General features: G+C 39.4%; 1 protein-coding gene and 1 long non-coding RNA gene across 2 annotated transcripts in view; one reads left to right on the forward strand and one right to left on the reverse strand.

Moving 5' to 3' along the window:
• LOC123021636 overlaps positions 1–4107 on the reverse strand; it is a 36511-nt gene extending 32404 nt beyond the window's left edge. Inside the window, exon 1 of the long non-coding RNA XR_006414362.1 lies at positions 944–4107. This is a non-coding gene — a long non-coding RNA (uncharacterized LOC123021636). The remainder of the gene's footprint in view (positions 1–943) is intronic.
• The window catches only part of DOK6 (docking protein 6), a 270546-nt gene that overhangs the window by 157052 nt on the left and 94553 nt on the right, over positions 1–18941 (forward strand). The window lies entirely within an intron of this gene.

Genomic DNA, 18941 nt, shown 5'->3' on the forward strand with positions numbered 1-18941 from the left:
ATTGCTGCAGCCCTCCCATCAGTGGGAAGGAAATAAATTTCCACAGCAACAATGCATTGTCTTCTGTTGCAGTGTAAAGTATTTTGGGCTGGCATGCTTTTGAATGAGCAACTAAGACCCCTTAGGTTTAGAAAAACACAAACAAACCTGTTCCTAGCAGAGATGAAAACCGATAGGCTTGGTTTGCTAGAGTGGATCAACAAAACGGGGGGAATTTTTAGCATCTTCTTGGGAATGTAGTTATAAAGACTGCTGTGATCAGTGTCTGTGCTTCAAAGTCTTCCACTATACACTGCATGGCTTTCCCACCTAATGGAAGTTGGTTTGGGGAAGACTAGGTGACCCTTTCCCTTCAAGGAAAAGTGTTTCCTCCTATCTCAGGCACTGGTCAACCAGCCCAAATCACCATTTAATTATAGCCTTTTCAACTGTGATGCTAGAAGACTGCTATGAGTCCTGCTGAGAGGAGAGTGTCCTTCTGTTTGGTTTATGACATCAGAGAAAGTGCAGTGTGAGCAAAGATAATGACACTTGAGAGGCTGAGTCAACATGCAGGAACAGCAAAACTTTGTCATCAGAACTAAAATAGTTGAGCCTGTCACATTGGCTTTAGGGACTGCCTTGGCAAGAATAGAATTACAACAATAAATTATAAATAAAAGTACTTAGTCTTTGCCTAGAACAAGGAGTACAATACAGAAGAGGATGTCCTAGCCTCCTTTGATAGAGAATCTGGGAGTGCCTACCAAGAAGACCCACCAAATATGCCTCCAACAGCAGCAGAACTAAGAGAAGGGTCTCTCCTGGAGGACTTAAAACCCAGCCACACTCACATAGAGAAAGGCTGGATCCTAAACCATATAGCTCAACATAATCAGTATGTTGAATGGTGTCTAGAAACAGTAACCCATAAAGCTTTGGTAACAAAGGAGTCGTGTGCTACCTGTAAATGGCATTCTGGACCAGCTGAAGTTTCCAAATCCTTTTCAAAGGAAGCTCCATGTAGAGCAGCACTATAGCCCAATAGGCTATTATTAAGACATACTTGCATTGCTTATATTTATAGCCCACCTTCTTTCCTGCAGAGAGACCAAGGTAGCTTATATAATCCTCTGCCTCTTCCTTCCTTCCTTCCATTTAATCCTCTTAACAACTCTGTGATTTTAGTTAGGTTGAGTCAGTGATGACTCAAAGTCACCCTGTGAACTTCATGGCCATATGAGGATGAGAACCTAGCTCTCCAGAGTCCCAGCCCAGCACTAACCATAATGCTACCTTGGTGAGGTCAAACACCCCCAGGAATAGGCATAGTTGTTCATTAGTGTGAGCTGTGCAAACATATTCCTGGCCACCATTGAAACCTGGACATCCAAGTTCAGATCAGAGTACAGATGTACTCCAACATCTCAGGGAGTACTTGGTGGCTATGGACCAAGTTCAGTCCATGTTGTACTGTTTTATAGAGCCGGGCAAGTTGCCCCCTTTGTCCTCTTTCCTAACATTTTGTTGTATTTCTGTAAATGGTGAAATTATTCTAGACACGCTAACACCTCTATCTTGTTTTGCTGTAGTCTTGTTTTGGCTACATAGCCACTGGCACTCCAGACCTAAGCTCACTAATAGAAGAAATGATTGTGTTTTGTGTTAGTATTAAATATTCCAGTCATTTTAGTGGACTTTCAGCCAATAAGGGATGCAGTGTTTTGGAAAAGTCCTAAAGTGATTAATCTATTTACAGCTGCATGTACTGCAAATACAACATAAATAGCCAAATGCAAGTGAGACCAAACAATGACAGAAAACAGAAAATGAAAAATAGACCTGGTATTTCAGGTTAGGTGCAGTAAATTACCATGTTATTCATTGAAATCTCTCCAGACCCAGCAGCTCATATATCATCTGTCAATAGGCTAAATTCCATATATAAATTTATGTCATTTTTGTGTGCTGTCTCTAAATGTACATTATTCTCAGAGGAGGCTTGCAATTACACAAGTCGTATGATTTGGCGATATGGCTCATGCTTGCACAAATCCCCCTAAAGAGCTAACCTACATTTCAGGGAGAGTAGAGAACCCCTCTCTAGAGCTGTTTTCTGATTTTATATAATCTTTCCACTATTGGTGAAATGCTAATTTGGAGGCAATGTATTGTCGTAGCATTGTGACTTTACGTCAGTGGGGCAATAAGAGCATCTGTGGTTTCTGAATCAGCTATATTTATTAATCTTAATATTTTACCAGGAATACCACAGTTGAAAAACCAAAATTACCTTTCCTGGATGTCCTGAAAACAACCAAATTGTCATAGGCTAATATCATAAACTTGTAGATTCCCACCTATACCTTAACTGCAAGCTCTAATGTCACCCGGTAATAGTCTTCCCAAAATGTAGGAAAAAAGCTAGGCTAAAAGTCTTTGATGTCTATAAACCAATGTCTAGAGTATGAGAAACAAACAGCCCAGACCTAAACTCTTAATACAAGATGGTGAATATGACTTAATAGGTGTAACAGAATCTTGGTGTAATGACTCCCATGACTGGAATTCAGGGATACAGATCCTTTAAAAAGAATAGAAGGAACAGAAAGGCAACCTTACAACTGTTTTTAAAAGGGCAAACCTGCCATGTTAAAACAAATGAAGTGCAAACAGGGCCTTTTGAACCATCATATCCATTGTGGCTTACTGCATCCTGCCATGGTGAGCATGGCTGGAACATACTGTGAGGGCATTGAACTCCTACTGCTGTGACAGATCACCCCAGAGGCATGAGAGAATGGATTTAGCAGAACAGAGTAGAACTTATCTCATTGCTCCAAGGACTTTAGCTGACTCTATGTCTCTTCTCAAGCCAGTTCCTCAAGCAGCCGCCCTTATAAATAATGTGTAGCTCCCATGAAGGCAGGGATCAATTCAGTTTCTGCCAGATCCTGGGTTCCTCCAACCGTGCTGTCTTCTGCAAGATGCAGGCATCAGTGGCTTGCTGCCCCATGCAGATAGGAATTTTTTTTCCCAAGCTTAGTACTACATGTAAAAGTGGTAATGGAGTTGCCTCTCCAAAGGGTTCTTGTTATATTACTCCTGGACAATAAGGGCAATCAGTCCTTGGTAACAAAGTGGTACTGAGAAACATATGTGTTTGTTTGTTTTTAAATTTGGGGTCTTCACACAGTGTAGACACAACTCCACATGTTGAAGTTTATGATTTTATTGTATGTCATGGAAGCCAACTGCAAGGCTGATCTAGTGAGCTATAAATACTGGTTGTCAGCAGAAGGAGTCTTATGCTTGGTGCTCCTTGCACAGAGAATAGAATACTGCAATATAGGATTAAGTTCTTTGTGAGCAAACGGAGATCTAAGAACTGTAGAGTACACGACACTTGTGAATCTGAAGCTAACAACATTACAACTTTAAACAAAAAGATTATGATCTATTCCATTAATAGAGAGAAAATGGTAACATAGATGCACTGGAATTGACATTTACAGCCCTTGCTCAGTAAAACGCAGAAGCACATCTTTCTTTGCACAAATGTACATGGCTGGATGGAGATGTCTTTCTATTGCTATTACTTTCAACAGAAAAACACATACTTCATTTAACTAATTAAGTTTTAACCTATCCTGTAGGACTAATTATAAGTGTATGTATTGTGTGATTCAGTATTCTTTATGCGGTTTCACAGGGATGGTTAGTTACATAGAGAAAGATGATGGGGGAAGGAGATTTTCCTTCAAAGTATCACCTGGTTAGGTTTTGTAGTGCCAATTATATATTAATTACTATTAAAGATAAACATAGGAGTTGGTGAAAAAAAATGACTGTTCTATAGCACCGATTAGAGTTTTAACACAATACTACTTTTCCTTACTGAAACTTAAGGAGAACTGTTGGCTGTGCTTTCATTGTTCTAATCTTTAAATAAATAAACAAACAAATACACAAAACCCCACCCAATTTTCTCCTTTGCATCTGCAGTTTAATCTGTGTGACAAAGCTTCTTATCTATGAAAGATCTAGTAAACTGAGCTATGTCAAAATCCACAGGCATCTGTCACATCTTTTAAAGATGAAAACCCTTGCTGAGCTCCAGAGTACTTAGAGTCAGCCTACTTCTCTTTTGATTGCAATGAACATCAAAAGAGAAGCAGGCTGACTCCAGGAACATCATACTTTTGCTAATTATCATGGACAGTGTTGTAACAACCATGCACACACACCCATCTCATAAAATAAACATACAGTGAGATTTTAAAGGTGTTATAAAAAGCATTTGTTGTTGTTTATCTTGCATCTTTCTGTAAAACACTTAGCATGCAATCGGATGATGTTGCCCATACCCCTCTGATTGCATGCATCCTATGTAGGGTGGGAGGCATGCAGAGGTGAAGGTCACCTCTGCTCTTTTCTCACTCTGAAAGCTAGTTAGGTTTTGACTGTGGCAATTTGGAGGGGAAGGGAAGAAGACTATGACACTGCCAGGACATATTATATCTTGGTGGCTGGTCCCCTTCCCTCATTGCCCCATAGGACCCACAAAAGCTCTGTGTCAGTGGGCAGAGAAGTGAGGGTAAAGAAAGGGTCACAAGGTTAGTATACAAAGAATCTTGTGCCTTCTCTAGCCCTGCCCCACTGGCATGCCTCCTTTAGATAGGCTTGGATGCCTGCCAAGAATAAAATCCTAACCGCAGGAACACAGAGAAATGAACATTGCCTCCTTCCACCCCACCAGCACCATAGCCTGGTAGGTTACTGCAGCCACAGGTGCCTCTACATTTGGAAGCTTTTGCAAATAAAATAGGTGTGCACATTTAGCTATTTCATACCCATGCATGAAATGTATGTTTTTCATTTAAATGTAAGTTTATTCTAAATGTTATTTCCCAACACATGCCAGGATCGGTATATCATTGGCATGTCACAATTCTTTGATATGCTCTTGTGTGTGTGGATGTGCACGCACACATGCACATGTGCTGTATATTCCATATGACATGCAGAGATTCTATACAGATCTTTGCTTGCTAACAGCAGTCTGTGTGCACAGCTTTTTGCACGCATTTGTTGGAAACCAATTGCAAATATGACTTTAAATGCTGGCTGGTTTTTTTATCCTTGTTTGTGTACATCCTATTGTACTTTAAATCCTGATCCAATCCTTCCTGTCAAGAAAGATTAGTAGAGTTTGGCATTCCATGGGATAAGATGACATTCACTGGTTCCCCCTTTCCCCAGACGAGGGTGTATACTTTATCCCCGTCAGCCATGTCTTAATCAGGTCAGATAACAACAGCTGTCTGGCCATTTTCTCAGGAGACCAGAGCTGTTGCAGTCTGTATCAAGAAACGAACTGTTGCTAGATGCCTAGGAGGCTGGTGGGGTTTTAGCTGGAGGGAGAAAAAGCAGAGTTATGTTTAAATTTAGCATCACCAATGGGCCAAGCCAGATTTGATTAACTTCTGTCACCTAGAAGCCTTTCTTGTAAACCTTTTCCATTCTTTTTCACTGAACCAGAATAATAAATGCAGGCAGGCAGGAGTTTTTACGATTATTGTAGGAAATCACTAAAAGTGTTTACCAAACTCAGGGTTTTTCACTTGCTTGCTAGTTTGCTTGTTTGTTTACATCCGGACTGACCCTTGCACATATCATGTGCAGCTAGATGACAGACTTGCATAGATACTTCTAGTCCAAGAGTAGGCAGCCTTTGGGGCTGTGGGAACTTTTGGCAAATGGGAAACTGTCATGGGCACCACCACAAAATGGTTGTCATAATAGACATGGCAACAAAGTTCAATTAACATGCCCCAGAGACTTAATGCATAGTCAAATTAAATCCAAGCCCTAAAATATTAAACAGCTCCTTGAAGCCAATTAAGCCTAATTCACAGTAATCCCACTGCCAATGAGAACTTTTTTTTTTAAGAGTAGGATAGTAGGGCACCTTGGTGGGCACCAAGCAAGATGTCCAGAGGTATATTATTATTAATTTATTATTAATAAATAATAAATAAAAATATACTGGTGCCTCTGGCCAGCATTGTTGCTGACTGCTGCTCTAGTTCTTTATTTGAAAATTTTGCTTTGAAAAGTAAATACGTAACAGCCTTCATCTTCATTAGAAAATCAAACAGCTTCTTGTAATAATCACTGCCCAAGCTTCTTTCTTTCTTTTTTATTTGGATATTTATTAACTTCCTTCATCATTATATATTAGTGTGGGGAACAATGAAAACAAAACAATAAAGCAAAAAAATGGTCACACAACAGTCACACAAAATGACAAACTGTTGAAATCGCATCACAGAACAGGATTAAAAGGCAGAAAAGTGCAATAGAAGACAATGAAGAGTTTGAAAAGTTCGGGAAATGCAAAGTTTTGACCTGATGCCAAAATGATTGTGTACTTAATTGTGGCGTACAAACTGAAATAATAAATAAATAGTAAATGAGTCAGTGCTTGTCTCATCTCCATGGGACATGGTGTTCCACAAATGACCTCTAAATAGCATATCACATCTATGAAAACTACAAAAAGAACATAAATAAACTGTAAGTGCAGGAAAGGAAGTGACTTGTAGACCAATAATTATCTCTTTCTACCACACATACATATTTATGGTTTTGAGGCTGATGACCAAAACACCACCTTATATTAGCACTTAATCAGAACAAAGAACACTTAATATGATTTGCTTATAACTTTATATACGTAACAGTGTGTCTCTATAACCATTCAGCAGCTAGCAACTTTACCTCTGGAAGCAAATGCCTTGATATTCTAGGAAAACAGTTGATACTCCTCAGGTAAGACAATGGTTTTACATTAGAAGCTGAACATTTCCTGCATGGAAAAATATGAGTAGAAAATTAAGGATGGCCAAGTATAATGAAATGATCAGGGCTTAAAAGGGATTGTTTGGGTTGCTTTGTTCCATCAGTGCCAAATAAAAATTTCTTCATTGTCCTGTTTCTTCTGAAAGTTCAGCTATTTGTGGCTTCTCGATAACAATTATGCTTGCAAAATTTGAAATGGAGATGTTTTTAACATCATGTCCACTTGGGTAGTCAAAATGAACATGTAAAAACAACCTTTTAATGGTTTGTGTTGTGATTCCAAAAAGTGATAGTAGATATTCTGGGAAGTTATACTTGCATTCATGGTGGCTTTGATTTCTACCTTGTGTTTTAATAAAGCAGTAGGATATGTGATAAGTTGCTTGAACCTAGCAGGGCAGAAAAACAAAGGGGAACATGATTTCTTCCTCTACTAATTTCTTCTTGTAAATACCCTTTGATATAGATGACAAAGCTGAGGCTTTTGCCTCCTTCCTCCTCCTTCATTAGCAGTAAGTGTTCCTTTGTTTGAACTGTGGAATAGTAATGGTTCTACTCAACCTTTGCTTCAGGGACTATTTATTTTCCCAAGAACTATGAACTCCCAATACAATGCTGCTTGCTTTTGAAGAAGCAGTATGTATGCTTCTTTCTATAGCTCTTACTTTGCACCATTACAAGCTGAATCTATGCAACTACAGCTTACCAAACAAATGTAATTCTAATACTTTGTACCCTTCATTGGCCCTGTTAAGTACTGGCTACTAAGCTCTTGATTTTGCTCTGGAAGCCAGCAATCATTCTAATTTTATTTTAGTGATTGCGTAAATCAAGGGGTCTCAAACTACGGCCCGGGGGCTAGATCCGACCCGCCATGCCCATTTATCAGGCCCACCATGTCCATTTGGTGCTGCCACGTGCATGTCCACGCCCACCCCCCCACCTCGTCTCACGTGTGGGGAGGCAGCGGTTTGCTTGCTTGGAGAAAACGATCTCCAAGTGAGCAAACTGTTGCCTCATGTGTCCACCTCGCAGCGTGTGCTCACCACTGCCCGTGCCTCACCTCGCCTTGCCACGCATCCCGCCCTCACCTCAGCTGACTCGCCCGCACGCGCCGGCCTGAGCGCACTGCCAGCACCACCTTTCCGGACCATGCACAGCACCGGAAGCTTTCAACTGGCCCCCTGGTGGAAAAGTTTGAGGGTCCTTGGGTTAAATCATATGATAAAGCTGCCTTACACTGAGTCAGGCCATCCATTTTTTTATTATTATCTACCCAGGTGGGCAACATCTCTTCAAAATCTCAAGTAGACTGATATAGGGAGTCCCTGGGTTATGAGTGAGTTCCATTCCTGAGAAAATGGGAATTTGTCTTTAAGTTAAATTTGTATGTAAGTTGGATCATGTGTAGTCATCCCCCTACATTTGCCGGGGTTAGGGACACAGGACCCCCATGGAAGTGGGAAAATCACAAATAACTCTAGTTTCCACCCCTCAAAAAAATCACCAGAGCCTCCTCTTTGCAGCAAGGAAGTGTTGGAGATGGGTGGGCCAGAAAAGCATGCTTTGGAGGCCTCCATTTCTCCCCTTTCACTTCCTCTCCCTCTCTCTCTATGTCATGATGATTTTCGCAGTATTTTTTCAAAAAATTAGCAAGCTTTATGGCAGTTCATTCATAACTATGGGTTGTTTGTAACTCAGACATTTGTACTGGAACTGCCTGTCTCGTTTAGCTGGAGATGCCAGGAACTGAATCTGGGATCTCACATGTCAAAAAGCACATGAGCCAAATCTTGACATTTACATTCTGCTGAAAGAGAATATTTTAGCTAATAAATAAATCAAGTAAGCAAGCATTAAAGCCAAGGATGTTGGTTTACCACAGCATGCGGAGGAACCAGATTCTGCAATCAGAAAAATAATAATTAGGTTAAGTATCGACTACTGGATTTTTGTACTTAATTAAATGATGCTTCATACAATGAGATGGTGTAAAACAGGTCTCTGGAGCTAATGGCAATTCATCACCATGGAACAATGGAACTTAATCCCATTCTTGAACAGATAACCTTCAGTCTGAATTAGACTGGCAGCCCTTGCAGATTGGTAGAGAAGTAGTTTCATGTTGCTGCATTTTTACCATGCCCTGAAGAAATATTGACCCTCTCCTTTGACTTTTCCACATGGTGTTCTGATACAACCTGGAAATGAAAAGGATTTTATTGGCTTTGTGGACTCAGAATGACACTCAGAATGGTGGAGGTGCCAATTCATTTTATTGTGGCAGGGAAGTTAAGTAAATAAAAACAAACTTACACTAATCCACCCCCCCCCCCACACACACACACACACCATGCAATACTTGGTAGAAACACCTTTGGCAGCAATTACAGGTATGAATCTTCTTGAATAAGTCTCTGTCAAAGTTGTGTATCTGGGCCTTCAGCATTTGCCTGAACTGTTCTAGTTCTGTCAGGTTGGATGGGACTATTGGACAACAGCAACTTTCTTACCACATAGTTTCAATTTGACGAGACCATTTAAGACATTTACACTCTTGTTTTTCAACTATTCAATTGTTACTGTGGCTTTGTGTTTAGGCTCCTTATCCTTTTGGAAGATGCACCTCCATCCCAGTTTCAGGAGTTTTGCAGACGAAAATAGTTTTTCTTCTAGAATTTCCCTGGATTTGATTCCATCCATCTTTCTCTCAATCCAGACCAGTTTCCTCATCCCTAATGGTGAAATGCATCCTCACCTCCATGCCAAACAATGTTTTTCTTAGGTCAACAAGTGTTCCTGGCTTTATGTCCCACGCAGTATTTAACAGCAGGGCCAAAAAGTTCAGCTTTGGTCTTGCTGGATCAGAGAACCTTTTTCCAGGTGTTTGCTATGTCTCCCACATATCTCTTTGCAAACTTCATAGGGACTTTGGTATAGGCTTTTAATAACCATTAATGGCTTTCTTCTCCCCACTTTTCTATTGTATTCACCTTCCAGCTTTGTGGAGCATCCCAATGATAGTTGTCCCATGGATGGTTTCTTCCATCTCAGCTATGAATCTCTCCTACTTCTTCAGAATCACCATTGGCCTCTTCATTGTTTCTCGGACTAATGTTGTCCTTAAAAGGTCACTGAGTTTTAGTGAACATCCTTCTCTAGGCAGAATAGTGGTAGAGCCATATTCTTTCCATTTTGTAAGAATGTCTTTAATGTTTTTCCCAGGGTCATTTGTAGTTTGGGTTTTGTTTCGTTTTAATAACTCAGCCTTGATTGATTCTTCTGCAAAACCTTTTCCTGGAGTTGTTTGGATAGCTCTTTGGTCTTTATGATGCTGATTGTTTAGGTGCATTCTCTAACACACTCAGGGCCTTCCAGAAACTGATGTATTCAATCTAAGATCATACAGCACTGGACTTACACAAAATTGGACTCCATTTAACTATTGCAAGAATTTCTGGAGGGAGTGAATTACACCTGAGCCTATTTAGGCATATCACAGCAAAGCAGGTGAATACCTGTGCAAACAAGAAGTGTCAGTTTGCTTTTGTGTACTTAATTTTTGTGCTACATTAATCTGTACATTCACAGTGTTGATAGCTTGTGGTCATAAAGTGGAGTAGCACCAATGATGTAAATTTTAAAATCAGGTTGTAGCACAACAAAATATGGAAAGCCACATGTGAGATGAATATTTCTGCAAGGATGAGTATTTCCCCCAGGCTGAAAGCAGTCCTGTACCCCTGCTGTAGATGTAGTTATCTGAGCCAAACATAGGATTAGCTATAAGAATTTTACACAAACTTTCAAAAAGTCTGTTGGAATTTGCTGACCATATCTTGATAGTGATTGGAGAGAGAGAAAGAGAGAGAGAAGTTCAGCAATCATCTGTTCTCAGGGAATGGGAGAGACATTTTAAGATGGAGATTGGGAGTGGAGATGTTGATGAAAAGCTTAACTGTTTCCTTGCCTGTTCTTCAAATTAAACCGCCAAGCAACTTCTCCTTCCATGCAATTTAAAATGCTACTTGTGCTTGGTGGCGTCCCAAGTACCTTGCTATATTTAGGGTGCAAATATGCATTAATGCATGTCTAGGCAGGAAGAAATCTTACAATTCTGAGCATTCCCTAGCCAGCCATGCTAGGACATAGTAGGACATATAGAACTCCTTTCTGTCCAAACATGCATGGCATGCTGCCATTAATGCAGTACTTATTATAGGTGGTAATGCTAACTTTTTTTTTTTTTTTTTTTTGGTTATGGTTCACATGTATAGAAGTCTGTGAAGTAAACCTTTTCCCTATTTCTCTAGATGACACACAAATTTAGTACATTTCATATGACATGCACTTCAGGACCATCCACTTATTTATAGGATTCAAGTTCTATAAATAGTAGTGGCAAAACTGAATACAAATTTGTTTATGAAATTCACTGGTTTTTTATAAGAATTTACATATTCTTCTTGTAAATAAGGCAAACAGATCTGAGGTATCCTTTGATCTCAATTTCAAATACAGCTGATGTGTGTATGCATCAGTCTTATCTATAAGAAGCACAGAACTAGATTGAAAGAAACTAGACTAACAGGAAGGCAGAAAAGATTAGATATTTTTAAAAAATCTTTTTATGGGCTTTAAAACAAAACAATATAATGTGTGTAATGGATTGTATCCAATGGTAATCACGAACTTTTTCACAACTCATTATTGTTATTAGGTGTTGCACTGGTTGTGCTAGTTGGTTTGTTTGCAGTTACATAAGTACTAGTGAAACAGCTATTGCTTGGACTTTGTCCACTAGTATAATGCTGGAGACAACTCATGTTGTTTCCTGTCAAATATTTTTTGCAACTGATATCAAAGTGTAATGAAATGTTTGTGCAATTCAGAAGGAATTAGAGTATCAGTGATGGCAATGGCTTGGATGCAATTCCCAAAGAAAAAGTTTTGCTGTCCTACAATTTCTGAATGGTCCCTGGAAAATCAGCTTTACAAAATTGCCAGTTAGTCTTTTTAAAAGCCCCAAACTGAAGGCACATTCCGGTTTCTTGTAACATAGTTTAATAGTCTTTGAGAAAGCTTCACGTTTTTGTGAAGTTTTTGCACTTCATGTGATGATAATGATGATGATTGTGATGACAATTTTGCAGACTTGTGATGATATACAATACTGGTATTAAAAGAGATAAATATGTTTGTGGATTATTTGTCCATTGCCAAGGTCACCAAGCTGTTTTTGTATGATCTGCTGAGAAACTTCTGAAAGTTCCTAGCAAGACAGTTACTTCTGCAAAGGAGATACATTCCCTTCCAACTTCTATTCATATGGAAGACAATGTGAAAGCTTCATTTGAGGATAAGAGATAAGAGAGAATCTATTGGGGATAGATTCCCCATGGTAACTAATCTAGTGTTGGCTAGTTGCTATAGTAACAAGAACATGTTCTCTTTTTATTCCCTCACACAATAAGGGCAATATAAGGGCTTCATTTGCCATTATTGTGTTACCACATAGCCAAATGTGTTATCATCATCATGCCGGTTATATGATCTTTAATTGACTGGGATCATGTCACCAGTGAGAAAAAGGCTCTTAAAAAGGAAAAGAAAAAAGTGGTTGACTGAAGCAATGAACAGTCTTGAACAGTTGTGTATGTATTGTGGAATTTCTCATTAATATCCTTGGCTGCTCCCAGTGCCTCTTCAAATCACATTGTGCCTGGTAACATTTGATGCAGCTCTAATATCAATAACCAGACTTACCCAACATTTTTCTGAAAAAAATATGTGAGGGTTGCCCTGCTTGTAGTTCTGTTTCTGGTCTGTGCCATTGTCAATGCCATCCGTTTCCACCGTCTTGTTTGGAGGTGTGACATTCCACAGAAAATAATGAACTAATCTGATGGTCCAAGCTCCTCCTGGGAGGACAACATAAGCAGTCCTTTCTAAGAAATAAGTAAATTTTAGATTTAAAGGAGTTTTGAATACTGGGCACAGATATAATAGAGGATGACATGGGATGTTCAACTCAGTCTGGGGTTTTGTCCCTGGAATTAATAGCAAAAGATGTGTGTATTAATCACACCAATTTACCTGCTATAAGTGGGCTTCAGTAAAGTGGCATTATTAATTTTCCATTTACATGCAATGTTGTCCAGGGCAGTGGAACATAAATTCTGCATCAAAGAGTTATGTTAAACCATTCCATTGCCACAGATGGTATACCAGTCCTGGGTAAGAGATGGTATTTCTCCCACCATGCACTTGTAGAACCAGGAAAATCTAAGATTATCTAGCAAATGTGCTTCTGTTCTTGCCCCTGCCATGCTGCCTCGCTCTTCATTGTGCTGCACAGTGATTTTGCAAGGACTATCCCTTTTGTAATGGCTGTGCAATGACCCAAGTTATCATGCAGCATTAGCACAATATTTGCAGTGAGGAGCCTTCACTGGCAAAGCAGCTCTCCTTTTCCATCTATTTTCTTATTTGCTGATTCAGCAGTTCATAGGATAAGATGTTCCACATATTATCTCATATTTGAATAATCAATATAAATATTTGCAAATGCATTGCAACTACACCTTTTTAATGGGAAACTTAATTATGTTTTGAAAATGTCATGAACCATTAGTCTAAGAAAATGGAAGGCAGAGTATGAGTCACTTCTAACTTCAACCGAAGACCCTCTTAGGATTTGAATATTCATGCTGCAGACTTATGTTGCATCAAACAAACATTCCATCCTTTAGTCTGTGTCATTTGAAGGTAATTTCTGGGGAATGGATGTATTCTGCACCATATTGGAATAAGAATATCTAAAACAGTCGAAGCAGTCGCACAGAAGAGCATTTTTCCTCCTTCAGTACACGTGTTCTTGACTGTCATATCTGTCGTGGAACTTTAGGTTATTACTATTATTATTAGTTAGATTTATTTACTGCCCATCTGGCCAATGACCTGAAGGAGCTTACAATGATAAAACCAAGCAGCAGCAACAATAAAAACAATTACAAAGAAAGAAAGGAAAATTAAATTACAGCTTGTTTCCAATGAATCATACCTAATATTAAGCATATTTGGTCAGTTCAGGCTACACCTGAAGCTGCAGTTGATCTTAAACAGAAGCAAAAGCTTCTGAACTCTTGCTTGCAGCTCAATTTTGTCACACTAAACTATGGTTTAACTTTATCAGTGGATAAGGCTAATGTACAGTATATAGCACATTTTAGCCAGGGCTTCGCCTGACAGCTAAAGTGCAAATGATGTTTTAATATTAGCACTTTGTTTCAACAACTGTAGAATTAATATCACTCTTTCTTTTTCCAGCATTGGTTATTTCAAACTAGAAGGGCAAAAAGGCAAGGTTAAAGAATGTAACTTCTTGAGTGTTTATGTTTAGGAACTAATTCTTACTATGAAAAGCCCAGTAACCAGGATAAACGAACACTGCTCTAAATGAAAATCACAGTATACCTCACTGACAAATGTACTTGTCTTTTGTATGGTACTCAGTAAATGAAGTCCATTTTCTGAAACAATAGTAATTCCTCCAACCTGCTGTCCTCAGATTCTCTCCATCTTTATTAAGGTGACTTTTTCGGCAGTATGAAGGCTGTTATGTTTGTCATCCACAGAAATGGAAAGGAGTGAAGCCTCAAGCTTCACTGTGAATAGATTTTTGTCTGTTCCATCAAAATGAAGTGTGGCTTCACTGATGACATTTTTTCCTGCATATTGTAAAATAAACTATACATGCTTGTGATTTTGCACTGTTTCAGATATTTATGTTTGGGATACTTATTGTTTGTGAGCCGCCCCGAGGCTTTGTTGCGATGGGGGCAGCATAGAAATGTTTTAAATAAATAAATAAAAATTTCTGAGAAATGTCTGAGCTTGATTTTCTGGGGCAGGTGAAGCCATGCTTCGAGAGGTTGGAAAATGCGTAAGAAGGATAATAAAACTTTAAACCTGAATTTTCATAGACTTGTGCCATCCACTGATGGTGGGGGAAAAGCATCAATTCACAACATGTTTGCGCATTAGCCATTTAGTCAAATGTGATGCTGAAACTGTAGATTATAGGAAAAAATACCTTCAATGTTTTCCTCAATTCAACCTTTTTCCAAACATTTTTACTGCTTAGCCCCTGAATACTGAGGCCCTTTTTATACTGTTATTATAGATGTTTTAATTTGTAAGTGTTTTAATAGGTTTTTAATGTGTTTTATTATGTTTTAATATGCTTAATGTATTGTAATCCACCTAGGAAGGTCTTGGCAGTTATAGGCAGCCCATAAATATGTGTACATATTAAAACAAAAACAAAATATGGAAGGTTTCCCATTTCTCCCAAGACTCAGTGGCAGTTAGGAAGAAAACCAGAAATAGCAGATTCATTTTGATTCTAGAAAGGAGGATAAAGAATGGAGACCGGAAAAGGGGCCTGCTCAGTGGTTTCAGCCCATCTATGGAATGGCCTCTCAAGAACAGTTCACCAGGCTCCTTCATTACAATCTTTTCAGCACCGGGCAAAAACCACTCTATTTTCCAGACATCTTAATAACTGATTTTATACTGATTCATCTTAAAATAAATAGTTTTAAAATTTTCTATAGTTTTATCATACTATTTTAAACCTCTCCACATCTAATCTCTCAGCTGTGTATTGTATATTATATTGTTATTGTATATTGTTACTGTATGTTTATATGTTTTCTTGTGCAGTGTTATTGAATATTGCTATCAAATTTTGGCTTGTTTGTTTTATTGGTGTTGTTTATATTTTGCCCTTATTGTTGTCCTTACTTGTTTTTTCTGTAATCTGCTTAGAGACTCCTTAATGCAAAATATAAGTTAAATAAAGTTAAATAATTGAAGAAATAAAGTCTGGATTGAAAACCTAAATAATCCAAGCACTTTCCAGTAGTCTCACACCTGATCTGAGGTCTAAATGATGCTAAAAAGCCTTGTAGGACTACAATGAGAGCAAACAAAGAATTCATGGGGGAAAATATGGTCATTAAAGTGTTCTTGCCTTGTATTGCATCCTCCCTGTCTAAAACAGATACATAGAAAAGGTAAAGGCAATCCATTGCTTTCATTAGTCACCTGATTTAAGTCTTTGACACCAGCTTAATGCTCACTGCACACAGCATGAGGATTGGGCTGTTGTAATGCAGTGCACGTGGGACTGCCTTTAAAAGTGGCCCAGAAGCTACAGCTGATGCAAAGCAGCAAAGTGATAATTTGCCTGGGAGTTATTGAGAATATTGAGCTAGCACTGCCCTGCCTGCACTGGCTCCCAGGTTATTACCAAGCCCAGTACAAAGTGTTGGTTTTGTTACCGAACTCAGTCAGTCAACAGCTAGGGCAAACCCGGGTGGACCCCAGACCCGAGTCAAAACTAGCCTGAGATGAGACAGAGCCAAACCCAGCTTTATTCTACTGCACTATAGAATAAAGGGAGACAAAAGGGGACATTCAGCCCAAAGCAGTGTCTCGAAAGTTGCACCCCGGTACATGCATTTTATACCCTAGGTAACCAATTAGGTCACCTAATACACATCCAATGCATCAATACATCAATGCAGCCACACCCCCACTGCTGTTATCATCAAAGAGTCCTTTCTTCTGTCAAGGACTGGGCATTTCCCATGTCTATTTCTTATCTGCTCGAGATTCACACAGGCTTGCCATGTTCTTTCTCCCTGTACAACTTTCATGGCAGCTAGAACCAGTTTCCACTGTCCCTTTGATTACTGTATTTGAGGTCAGGCTAGCTTCGTGTTAGCTGTGGGTTACACGAAGTTCATTTTGTTCTTATCCACCCACCCTTCTGGGACAGTATAACTGTGGTGTTTTTACTAAGTGGCCTTCCTCTGGCCAACTACTTTTGGGGTGTTTTGGGGTGCTGCAATTGGCAACAGTTTTGACCTATAAAGCTGTTTGCAGTTTTGGATAATGCCTTTTCTTATATATGCCTACTCATGACCCAATCTAATCTACAGAGGTTCAACTCATAGAGTCATCACATTTGAAGTTCAGAGGGTGCTGACTGGGAGAAAAGGCAGTAGCTTCATGGTTATGAAATTCTGTCACTAGGGAAATTCACCTAGCACCAGGTGTTTTCTTTTCATTGCTGTGCTAAGATACTTCAGTGATGATCCTTGAACTAAAGTCAAATTCATGCTTCTGATTAAATCACCTGCTTCCTCCTTACAGACATTCATGGTCATTCCAGCTCACCCCGACCCAACTGAAGTATGCTATTTCAGAGAGGAAAAAAAATTGCTGCACAAAAACATACCACCCCCCAAAAAGTGGAGCACTTGGTAATCAATGCATAAAACAAATTTTTATTTTTGGCCTTACCTGCATTTATTATGTGAAGTGCAGCATTTAAAGTAGGGATGTGCATACTTCAGCTCCCAAGGGTCATGAACAGCACTTCCCATGACATTAAAGCCCAGTCATGCCTGACTCTAGGTGGTGGTGTTCATCATCATTTCCTAGCCGAGGGAGCCAGTGTTTGTCTGCAGACAGTTTCTGTGGCCATGTGATCAGCATGACTAAACACCAAAAAGCATGGAATGCTGTTACCTTTCCATCCAAGTGGTACCTTTTTATCTACTTGCATTTGCATGCTTTCAAACTGCAAGGTTGGCAGGAGCTGGGACAAAGCACGGGAGCTCACCCCATGTGCAGATTCAAGCTGTCAACCTTTCGATCAACCAGCCCAGCAGCTCAGCAGTTTAAACCACTGCACACACATGCATAGACCTAGCCCAGATCCTAGGAATTGTACTCAAAATTAGGGGTGGGGAGGCTGCTTTGTTTTATTTATAGTGGTCTCCTTTTCCCTCAAACAACTCCTTCTGCTTCTATCATCGTAAATACTTTAGACACAACTCTGAGATAGAAATCGTCAAGTCCAATGCAGTTGATGGAATGTTTTGCTGTGTTTAACTCGCAGAAATGATATCATAGAATTTGGGTTTTTATGACACTATGAAAAAACAGGAAACTTCACTCTATCTGCCCATAAAATATCCAGATATTTCCATCTGCTAAATGGCATAGTTCTTCATGAACTGACCTGAAACTTTAATGGTAAATACTGGAAATAGCAATGCAATTCTTGTTAGTCAGGCAGCCCTTTCAGGAGGAAAGTTTTCAGCATGGCTGCAAAAAACATTTGTTATGCCAGTGAGGCAGTGCAAAAATGGAGCCAACCATCTCTTCATATTTCATCTCATGTTTTAAACCTCTCCAGAGCAGAGCAGCATGTCTGAAGTTTTTGCCTGTGCCGGTTACAATAAAATAAGGCTTGAAATGAGTTGTTCACTTAGGATTGATCCAATTGATTGAATCAGCTGAAATAAAACTGAAGTTGCGCTAATATTGAACGCAACCCCTAGGTTCAATTCTTCATCAGTCACTGATAATTCATTAATGCTTCTGAATCATGATGTTATTAATTTCTAAGGGAAGCATATTTAGTCCAGTTGGTACTGGTAGTACGATCCAAGATGGGTTCAGAGAGGAGCAGTGCAGTAGCGACACAGGAAATCAGAAGGCCTGTCAACTCATACTAGCCAAGATAAAATGTGAGTCGTGTCTTTCTCCCACTATACCAGCTTATGGCTTGGAATAACTAAAGGAACTAGGGTTCAGGCCTTTGGGGGATCTAGGGAGCTTTCATCAAGTGGATCCCTGAACCTGATCACCCTGTTTTGGGGGGTTGTGCCAGCTATCATGGTATGCTGGGAAGTGTGGACAAAAAGCCCAGTGTGAAGCTCTGGGTTCCTGCTCCAGTACACTGTGCTTCTCGTCAGCAATACTTCCGTCTATGCCTTTGAACTGATATAATGCCATATTAAGTCCCTCCTAAAGTATTCTAGAGCCTTACACCTCTAGGAATAGCTTGAGAATTTTAAAAAAATAATGGAAAAGCCAAGTGTGGCACAAACTACTTCAGCCACATCATGGGGTTAAAAAAATGAAAAGCAAGGAGAAGGGAAGAAAGTCTTCAGTAAGGTTCAATAAGGTAAACAACAGTGTGATTGTGTGCAGGGGACTCTCTTCCTGACCTGCTA

This window comes from Varanus komodoensis, unplaced genomic scaffold (genome assembly GCF_004798865.1).
Source record: "Varanus komodoensis strain SLA01 unplaced genomic scaffold, ASM479886v1 scaffold17, whole genome shotgun sequence".
In the NCBI taxonomy this organism is placed as follows: Eukaryota; Metazoa; Chordata; class Lepidosauria; order Squamata; family Varanidae; genus Varanus; species Varanus komodoensis.